The sequence below is a fragment of the Cricetulus griseus genome (assembly GCF_003668045.3).
Source record: "Cricetulus griseus strain 17A/GY chromosome 1 unlocalized genomic scaffold, alternate assembly CriGri-PICRH-1.0 chr1_1, whole genome shotgun sequence".
In the NCBI taxonomy this organism is placed as follows: Eukaryota; Metazoa; Chordata; class Mammalia; order Rodentia; family Cricetidae; genus Cricetulus; species Cricetulus griseus.
This window is the reverse complement of record NW_023276807.1, coordinates 15,870,955-15,881,708: the sequence shown is the minus strand read 5'-3', so window position 1 is coordinate 15,881,708 and position 10,754 is coordinate 15,870,955. Positions and strand designations below refer to the sequence as shown.

The 10,754-nt window shown below is 35.4% G+C and overlaps 1 long non-coding RNA gene across 1 annotated transcript; it reads left to right on the top strand.

Annotated features, from left to right (window-relative positions):
- The first annotated feature begins 262 nt into the window (after positions 1 to 262).
- On the top strand, positions 263 to 10,440 carry LOC103162637. Its single transcript, XR_004772543.1, has 3 exons — positions 263 to 404; positions 6,606 to 6,672; positions 8,736 to 10,440. It is a non-coding gene; the product is annotated as an uncharacterized LOC103162637 (long non-coding RNA).
- Positions 10,441 to 10,754: the final 314 nt, after the last annotated feature.

Sequence of the window (10,754 nt, the reverse complement as noted above, 5' to 3'; positions counted from 1 at the left end):
CAAAATAAGATTGTCCCTAATCTAAAAAAATCTTAATTTCAACATAAATAACTTTGAAATTCCTCAAATATGTATAGATGTATGTGTCCAAATATATATATATGGACAAATTCTCTTTGATGTATATATATATATATATATTATATATATATATATATATATGTGTGTGTGTGTGTGTGTGTGTGTGTGTGTGTGTGTGTGTGTGTGTGTGTGTGTTTTGCCTTAGTCTATATTTGTGTCCCACATGTTGTATGCCTGGTACCTGAGCAGGTCATAAGAAGCTGTGAGATCTGCTGAAAAGACAAATGGTTGTGAACTGCTGTGTGGGTTCTGGAAATTGAGCCGGGTCATCTGGAAGCACCCCAAGCATCACATGCAGAATTTCTAGACAAGAGAATTTACAGGTACTTGGAATCCATTGTCCTACAGAAGCATTACTCATCGTTTCTGCTATTTATATATTGTTGTGGTCAAAATAAGGTGCATCCTCAATTAACTCAGGAGAAATGTGGTTTTTCAACTTTGTAACTGAGTCCAGAAGGCTATACTTCTTGTGCTTGTGCTTGTGCTTGTGCTTGTGCTTGTGCTTGTGCTTCTTCTTCTTCTTCTTCTTCTTCTTCTTCTTCTTCTTCTTCTTCTTCTTCTTCTTCTTCTTCTTCTTCTTTCTTCTTCTCCTCCTCCTCTTCCTCCTCCTCCTCCTCTTCCTCCTATTCCTCCTCTTCCTCTTCCTCTTCCTCCTTCCTCTTCTCAGTCTTCTCCTCCTTAGCTCTTGGTCTAGACCTGCACAGATGACCATAGCTGGATTAACAAACTGATGCTGACTGAGTCGCTCACATTAAATCACCAGTAACAAATCCATTACCTTCCCCTGAAAATCAACTCTATCACTCTACTATATTCCCTTGTCTTTGCCTTCCCACAAAATTTCAAGTCTTGTTTTATGTTCTGTGGTGGTTTGAATAAGAATGGCTTCCACAAGCTCATGTATTTGAATTCTTAGAAACCAGGGAGTGGAACTCTTTGAAAGGATTAGAAGGATTACGAATTAAGTGGTCTAATCTTGTTGAAGAAAGTACTTCAGTGGGGTGGGCTTTGAGGTTTCAAAAGTCAATTTGAGGTCCACAGTGTTCTATCTCTCTTTCTCTGTCTCTGTCTCTGTCTCTGTCTCTCTCTCTCTCTCTCTCTCTCTCTCTCTCTCTGTGTGTGTGTGTGTGTGTGTGTCCCTCCCTCTTTTTCTCCCTTCCCTTCCTTTCTTTATTTCAACTGATCTTCAGAGCAAAAAATCATTTTAATTTACAAGCTTTCATTTTGTTTCAGTCTATTCTCATCATGGCTTAGTCTCTGTCTGAAACAAGCCTTCCAGTAACTTCCTACCCAAACATAATAATACTTAACTTACAGCACTGTGTCACTTTGTGACACACACATATATACTCTGTGTTTTCCTTTTAGCACAAAAAGACTCATATTAATCTGTTTCTCCTTTATATATACATTCAAATCCATGGAGACTTATTTCAAACATTAATTAACTTAAAACTTCCACAATAAAACATTGAATTTCACTTGAATTTCAATTTGGTTCTCTTTTCTCTTACCATTAAAAATACTTAAACAATTGACATTCTTGTCTATCCATATGCTAGTAAATATAAATCTAAAACATGGATAATGCACAAGCTTTACTAAGACTTGCCATTTAAACAGCTACAGAAAAGAGACCAAAGCAGGGATCAAGATTTAACTTAAAAACAGATCATTGCTAGTTCTCAGTTGCTTGAGATTTACAAATGTGCACAATATTCTTTGCCAGAAAAAAGCATTGATATGGGATTCTCTTCCTTAAGTATGAGTTTCTACTTCTCCTGCTATTGTAGTTCCAGACTGTGAACTTGTCTTGAAGATGTACCACACTGTAAAATCACCTGTGTATCTTGGGATCAGCAGCTAGAGGAATGAAATATAGGCTAGGAGTGAAACCAGGGCTATAGGAGCCCATATTATAACCACATGAACCCAGCAAAAATTCATGTAAAACTCATTTCCAAAAAATGACTATTAGAATATTCATGTAAAACTCATTTCCAAAAATGACTATTAGAATATTCATGTGAAACTCATTTTCAAAAAATGACTATTGGTTAGACTAATAGAATCTCTGTGCTTGGAGATGTGAATAGAATCTGCCATTTAAACCACTTGCATTCTCATTTCGAGCTGCAGTAAATCTGTTTCAAGGGGATAGCTACCTGCAGTCTCTGCCAAGATCTCACGTACTGTTCTTGTGAAATAAGGTTCAATTCCCATTACTTGAGAAAGGCCTGAGGACACAAGCCTATTCAAATTCCCCATTTATCTACTTCTTTATTTTTATTTCCCCTTCAGTAGCCAGTACTATAGTAGTTAATGTAAGTCCTTAATATTCATGAAATTTCCAGGCTATGCCCATTCCCCTTAATTACCGGGAACAAAATTTCTAGTACATTCTGTGGTTTCTATGATACTCTGACTGATGTCTAAAACCAACGCTGCCACCTCATGATTATCTGAGTATGTTATCTGTGTTCTTTTGGCTAGCTAAAATCAACCAAAAGTGATCAAGTGAAAACTGCAGCTTCATGTTTAGCAGAGATTTTGGTTACCCTTACAGGATCGTAATCAGCAAGCTGGCTGAGATTCACTAGACAAGTCATTCTGTCTAAATGATTGGAGTATTCCCTCTGTGTGACACCTTTGGATGAATACAAACATCTCTTGTTTTTGCAGGCAACACTACAGATCTGTGCATATTGTGTGTCTTCCCTAGAATCGTACTAGATTTTTTTATTTCTACCAGGTGTTTTTCCAATAGGCAACATGGAATGTCTGCAGCATCTTAGTGATTTACATTGATATTCTCTTATAAAAAATTTCCTTAAATTTGAGGCTTCATTTTCATTTTTGGATTACTCTACCATCATTAGCCCTCCTTCATCACAAAGCCTGGGGAAAGTCATCCCTTGCAGATATGCTTGACAGCGCTTGCTCTGACCCCAATGAAAACCTGGACAACTTCTGACTACTTGATAAAGGCATATAGCAATAGAATGTCCAACTGTAGCCTCTAAATTCAAAGATCCACATCATGTTCTGACATTCTTAGTGGGAGAGATACCAAATATAATGTCATTTTCAAAACTACATTTTTGAGGTCTTCACAGAACTGACCAGATCTTCATTTCTAACCTCCAAAAGACTTGGATCTAACCTAAGTGTGGAGGGTATGTGCTGGTTCTCACCATATCCCTTTCATACTGCAGGTAATATGGAGGAAACCCTAATGCTATAATTAAGTGTTAGCTAATCACAACCCTGGGTGGTATAACCAGAAACACACAGTAGAAATTGGAACTCTTCAAGAGCTGTCACGTGATTCCTGCCTCTACTGTCATGTAATTCAGTACTATTTTTATTTCTCCAAATGTAACTGGAGCCGTGTGACTTCTTCGCGGAACAAGGCCTGAGAATAGCAGGAACAAATTCTCCTTTCGGCAAGGTCCTGGAGATTCTGATCCATTTTTGCAAGGCTGATGGATAGTTTGCTGCATAATTCTGGGCATGACCCCAGGAGCATGTGTGCTATATGCTCTCCTTGCTTCCTTTATAAAAACCATATTGCTAGTTGCCACTAATTTCACTTTCTCAGAACTATGGATAAAATAGCTATTACAAAAGGAAAAGTCCCTGATGACTCTCCTTTCGTTGAGCCTGAAGGAATGTTGTTAAAAAATACACAGTGGGCCTAACTCATCCCCTAAACATTTGATGTTGCAAGTGTGACCATGAATTCTGTATTCTTAAGAAAAAGATGTTGCCTTTCCAGCACACCTTGTGACTAGCCTAAAAAAGTCACGGGGTTCATTATAATATTAGAAACTTGGATAACTCTCTAGGAGAAATACTAATAAATAGATGATATCAGGTATTAATGGGAACAGTTAATGGGAACAGGGAATAAAGACACCTGCAATGTCTTCATTTCTAATAGCTGTGCCAATATTGTAGGAAGTTGAATGGAGGGGGGCATGAGAACAAGAGGTAAGTGGTGCCAAATATGAAAAGTAAGCTGTTAAGTTATTCTGCTTACAGGATGATAGGAAAAAACCTGGTATATCTGCATAGGAGATAGAGTAGTACAGAATGAATAGTGAATTGATTCAGCCTTGACTGGTAAGTTGATTGTGAGAACTTAGACTTTATCAGAAGCAAATATTAACCTCTAGTAGAGGCAAAGCTCTCTTTCACTTGCATGATGCTGTAACCACAAATGCTGCCAACTGGGCAGGCACAATGTCCTGCCTGTTGGTGCGCTTAATTAGAAAACTTCCTTTGTCTGCTGCAACGTTGCTTATGCTTCTAACATTAGAGCTATGGCTCAAATAGGTAATGGTTACCAGTGGGAAAATTGGGAGACAGAAGGGGAAGGAGGTTAAGGGAACAAACTGGAAATTATTATAACCATTATTAGATACACAAGGAAACAAATTTGAATGTAAAACTATTCATGCAGAAATATTGAAACTATATAGGGCCACAGTTTCTTTGCTGTGCCAACTTCACACATCTGTCCCAGGTGTTAGACCCCTTTGGAACAAGGTTCCCTGCACATATGGATAGATACCTTTTAATTAAAAAGAGCATTACTGAGAAATACTGATCTAAAAAGAACTATATATATCCTATCTGTACTGCTTGATGAGCTGGGGCATATGCAAACTTTCCTGACTCTTATCAATACAGTGAAAGTAGCAATTCAATACCACTTAATGGTTTCTTGTGTTGCTATTGTTATTCTTTTTTTAAAAAAAAGATTATTATTAATTGTTTTCCAAAGAACTATCAAAGTAAAACTGGGCTTGGGAGTGCATGCTTAAAGTCCCAATACTCAGAAGGCTGAGGGAGAAGGACAAAGGGTCCAGCCTGGTCTATATAATGAATTCTAGGCCAAAAGGAGCTATATAGGAAAATACTGTTTCAAGAAAAAACTGTCTGTGCAAATAATCTATTTTAATGCAGGATTATTCTACTACACATGTCTATCTTTCTTGTAAGAGGTCAAAGAAAATCATTGTTTCAGTTGCTTGAAATCAGAATTTTAAAACTGGGTCCACTTCTTTAATTCTAGTGCTTTGTGTTTTTAGAGTAATTTACAGTATAAGATTTTCACATATGTGTACTGTACATAATGTTCCTTTTCAACCTCAGGCAAGGTATTCACCAATTATTGGGGATACATTTCTATGTCTAAAATTTCAGTTATTAAAACATGAGGGTTTTTTTTGTTTGCTTGTTTTTTTAGACAGGGTTTCCCTGTGGCTTTGGAGGCTGTCCTGGAACTAGCTGTTGTAGACCAGGCTGGTCTCAAACTCACAGAGATCTGCCTGCCTCTGCCTCCTGAGTGCTGGGATAAAAGGTGTGTGCCACCACTGCCCGGGAAAACATGAGTTTTGTCTTTAGTTATTTTCTAATTAGCATGAAATGCAATGTTTTCATTATGGCCTTTTCATACACACTTTTTCCTATGGATCTGCTTCCCCCAAATCCTTCCTTTTTCATGCCTTGTCCCTCTCCTGTTGTTCTCCATTCCCACCTCTAATAATCCCCTTCTGTTTTCATGTAATTTGGATCCAGTTTTCTGCCTCACTTAAAATCTATTCTTTCTACCCTTCCTAGTCTCGTGACTAATGCACACACACACACACACACACACACACACACACACACACACACACACTGTAAACACATACCATATATAACACCCAAACACACAGAGATTAAAATATTAAAATATTGTATTTCCATGTGAGAGGCATATTTTTGTTCTTTTGAATTTTGCTTATTTCACTTATAATGATTTCTAGCTCTATACATTACTTTCTAAATGTCATGATTTCATTTTTTTCTTTATGGGTGACTTAAATTTCATTGAAACATATACAACTCATTTTTATTATCATTATTAATAATTGTTGTTACTATTGAAGATATATTTATTTTATTTGTTGATGGATATCTAAGCAACAACCATGTCTTTACTACTGAGATCAGTGCAACAGTGAAAATGTGTAAACATATCTGCAGTAGACCTTGGAGTCCTTTGAGAACATATCCAGGAGTTATATAGCTGGGTTATGTTGTAGTTTTAATTCGTTAGAGTCATACCACTTTACATTGTAATCAACAGTGTATAAGGACTCCTCTTTTTACATGTGCCAACCTATGTGGGAACTCCAAATGGAACACAGAAATCTGAATAGTTAAATCTACATTCCACAGATGAAAGAAAATATGTGACATTCTATCTTTCTGTGTCTGGGTACCTCACTCAGACAGTTTATATCTCCAGCCATTTTCCTGCAGATTTCATTTTTATACACATATTTTCATTTTATATTAAAATATGATTAAATTAACCTCTTTCTTTTTCTCCTCGAACCCCTTCCATGGATTCCTCTACTCATTCCTTTCCAAATCTATGACCTCTTTTTTAAAATTGTTGTTAGTTTATCTATATAAACACAATTTGCTTACTCTACTTAGTTTTACTTGTGTGTATTTTATTTCAGGGCTAATGACTTAGAATTCGATAATCAACTTAGGTGCTCATCCCTGGAGATGATCAAATGCTGAATAGTAAGTATTCTTTTGTATAAGTGTACCACATTTTCATCTTCTAAATAAGCATTTTATTCATTGTGAAGGATGTTCAACATTTTGATTGGTGTTTCTTTTTTTGAGAACAGTTTACTAAGTTCATTAATCTATTATTGAGTAGAAGGCTTGTCATATTGCTATTTAATTTTTTCAATTCTCTGAGTTAATATATTTTCATAAGAACTAGAATCCCAAGGGAATATCATTGATCTATCCTTAGCATGACTTCTAAATAAACTTACTACCTTATAACTATACTTTAGTTATCTGTATTATAGGTGTTATAGTAATATCTACATCACAAGGTTTAATGAAAAATAAAACAAGTTAACAATTAGGTACCCACACAGCCTGAGATTCAGAAAACACTGTAGAACAGTTTATTAGATTTGAGACCCAGGGATGTTGTCTCTATAAAAACAACAAGTTTGTTTCATGAATTTTATCTCTTTTCTTCATATTTAAAATAACAGCACAGAATCATTTTAGTTTCAATATGAAATGTCCCTCACTGGCTCATTAAGTGAACAGTTGGTCCTTGTTTATAGTGCTATTTGGGGAAATTAAGGAAACTCTAGGAGATGGAGCCTTGCTGGAGGAAGCATTCCATTAGGTATGGGCTTTGGGAATTTTTAGCCTAGCCCCACTTCTGGTTCTTCCTTTCATCATTCTGTGTGTCAATAGATGCTGTGTGTCCAGCATCTTCCTGTTCTTTCTGGTATGTTTTTTCTTTCTGCTGCCATGACTCCCTGAACTCTATCCCTCTGGAGCTCTAAATAAGAATAAAATCTTTCTTCCCTAAAGTGCTTTTTGTCAGAGTATTTTTTCATAACAATAGAAAAGCAACTATGATAGAAGTCACAGCCAAAAGGATTATATTTTCAACTCACTTTTCAGAAAAAGAGTTGTTTTTTGTTACTGACTTCACACAAGTATAATAATTAAAATTAACTGGATGATATATGTAAATGAAATATGAAATGTCAGTGAATGTTCCTGAAATGTTTGGAAGTTTTAATGACGTATTATACTGATTACATAGACTTAAATTTTTAGTCTTGGCATAGAGCTAATTCCCAAAGTAGAAATGTGATAATACTAAGATTGAATAAATTTGGTTTAGAAATAATATTTCCAGCTATTACCAATTGGGCAGTGGTGTTATCAGAATACTTAAGATGTAAATATTATTGTAATTGTAACTTATTTCCACTATTTTATTGCTACTCAATGCCATAATGCAGGATTATCAGTATATTTGCTGTCACAGTAAATTATAAAATATATACCTATTATATTTGGAAGTTTAAAATAATGTGAAAATACACACAAAAGTTACAAAGTAGCTGAATTTTATAGATGTAGCATGAATAATATAAACCCAGAGACAGATATTAGGGTTCAAGCTGAAGCTCAGAAAAGCAAAGCAGGCAGCCACCAACTCTTACCTCTACCTAGGCTGGGGCAGTCCTGGCTCCATGAATCCTCAGTGTGGCTGGAGACTGAATGCCTTCCTTTCTTCAATGTGGCTGGAGAGTAATAGTGCAAGACTGAATGCCTGCTCCTGTCTTACATAACTCTCTAGTTCTGGGATTAAAAGCATAAACTCTGTTTCTCTTTTTGACTGAATCACTCTCATGTAGCCCTGGGTGGTCTTGAACTCACAGAGATCCATCTGCCTCTGTCTCCTTAGTCCTGGGATTAAAGTTATGTGCCACCAGTGTCCATCTTCTATGGCTGTGGCTAGGTTTGCACTCTGATCTGCAGTGGCTTCATTAGACCATTTTTCAGTTAGACAATAAAACAATATTTTTGTGTTCAATTACTATAAGTCATGAAAGCAGAGAGTTTAAAAACTGGAGACCATTACAGAAAGCCACAACTAGTCAAAAGGCAGAAATGACAGATTCTGGTGTACATAGCCCCCAGTAATGCATCTTCTATATAAAGCTTCCATCTAAGTTTCAGGGAACATTGCAAAAGAAGGTGTCAAAAGACTGAAAGACCCAGAAGCCCTGCTGAAATATGTATTCTATTCACAGCAAGGAAGCCACATACATGAAGGGTCAAACATATGATAGGCTGAACAATATTTGGACAATGAAAGCACATGTCTACATGCCTGCATGGATTGGAAAAATAGCATCAGACATCACCTCGAGATGAAAAGCTACAGTCAATTAATGACTACTGAGAAAGCAAGAATCAGTCTTCTTCAAGGTGTCAGTCTAAAAGCATATATATCACAACATTAAATAGATTCAACAGGTTGTATTCACATATTTATATCCATGTATGCATGTAGCAGTAATAATTAAAGAAAAAATTTAAAATGGAAAAAATTTAAATGGGATGTGAAGTCAGGGATGTATGAGATTAATCTGGAAGGGATTTGGGCACAGAGTAGGGTGAATATGATTAAAATACAATTTATGCAAATATGAAATTCTCAAAAAGTTAATAAATACATTATATTGTTAATAAAATGTGTAAGCTGACAAGATATCTCACTGGATAGAAGTGCTTGCCTGGAAGATTGATGACCTGAGTTTGATCCCTAGGTCCCACAATTTAGAAGGAGAGAATCAACTCCTAATTTTGTCTTCTAACCTCTACAATGGGACTTATGGATTTTCACATACAAATACATACACATAAACACATACAATTTTAAAAATGAAATATGTGAACATTTGTCATTATTTCTCCATAACAAGAAATATAAAACTTATTCCAAATTATCTGGAATGACCACCTTTAGTTTCCTGTTTAATTCATTGAACCTAGATTCCTTGCTTCATCTTTACCTTTGCAGCTGTTGTTTAATTTTATTTTACTGGGATACAATAGATGTCTAAATTCCATCTTTGGCACATGTTATCTCTTGCATAACTAAGTGATTTAACAGTCCATGTTAAACTGCTTCTGCTTCATCATGTTTGCATTAAAGAAACATTTCCTGATTGTCAATAGCACTAAGAAATATGGATAATGTGGTGTTTTTAAAAGCCCCACAATGATATTGGGAAGATTAATATACATCACAGAAACACTGGAGACCAATTAAAAGGCAACAAATCAGTGAGCCTGTGATTGTGTGGTATAATCAATATGCTTAAGAACTAGGAGAGTGAAAATTTAGGGAGAATAATCTGAGGTATAATTAGATCTAATTACATTTTGAGATAATAACCCTGATCGTGCCCTGGTGATTCCACATGAGTTGTTTGAGGTTATGAGGATTTGGTTCTCTGTTTATCCAGGCAGGTTGAGTACATCCCTGGAAATGATGACCTTATTTGATAGTAGGTATTCTTAGCATTATTGCTCTCCTTGTGGCTAGGAATTAGCAGCATATTTGAGTTTGGGGTGAATGGTAACCCATATTATATGTTTTTAAATATTAAATTAAGCCAGGTAAAAATGTTTGGGGCATTATAGATGGGAATAGTCCATTATTATTTTGCTACTTTCATAGAATTGAAAAAAAATAAATTAAAATGTATTTCTCAAATTAAGTGCCACCTGTATAGGAAACCAGGAAGTCATTGTTATACATATGGCAATTTTAAAATACATTGAGCTGCAAATAATAAACGATCTCAAAATAAATTAGTTTTCTGCCTTTCCCCTCTCTTTCAAAACTGGAATTTCATGTGTATTTAACTCTAAAATGGCCAATATTGGCATGTATGCTACAGAGTCATAGATGTCTATGGATCAAGATTTCTGCTAGAGGCATATAGATAGGTGGTTTCATTTAGAACTTAATTTTATTAATTTTAGTCTTCTTTAATGTTGTAATACTAAATTCATTAATGTCTGCATGTATCAAAAGGACTGAAACATAATAAAGTGACATTTAAACATTACCTCTGTTTTATATAAAGAAAACCAAACAAAATCACAATGTCTTTTTACATTATTTAGTTGTATGTATAGAAATTCGTCTTATTTCTGAAAAAGCAGTTTGGGCTTATTTTTCATATGTCTCAACTGTTTTTCTTTTAATACTTTCATTAGTGATATGCAAGGTAATAGTTCCATACTCGCCATATCTG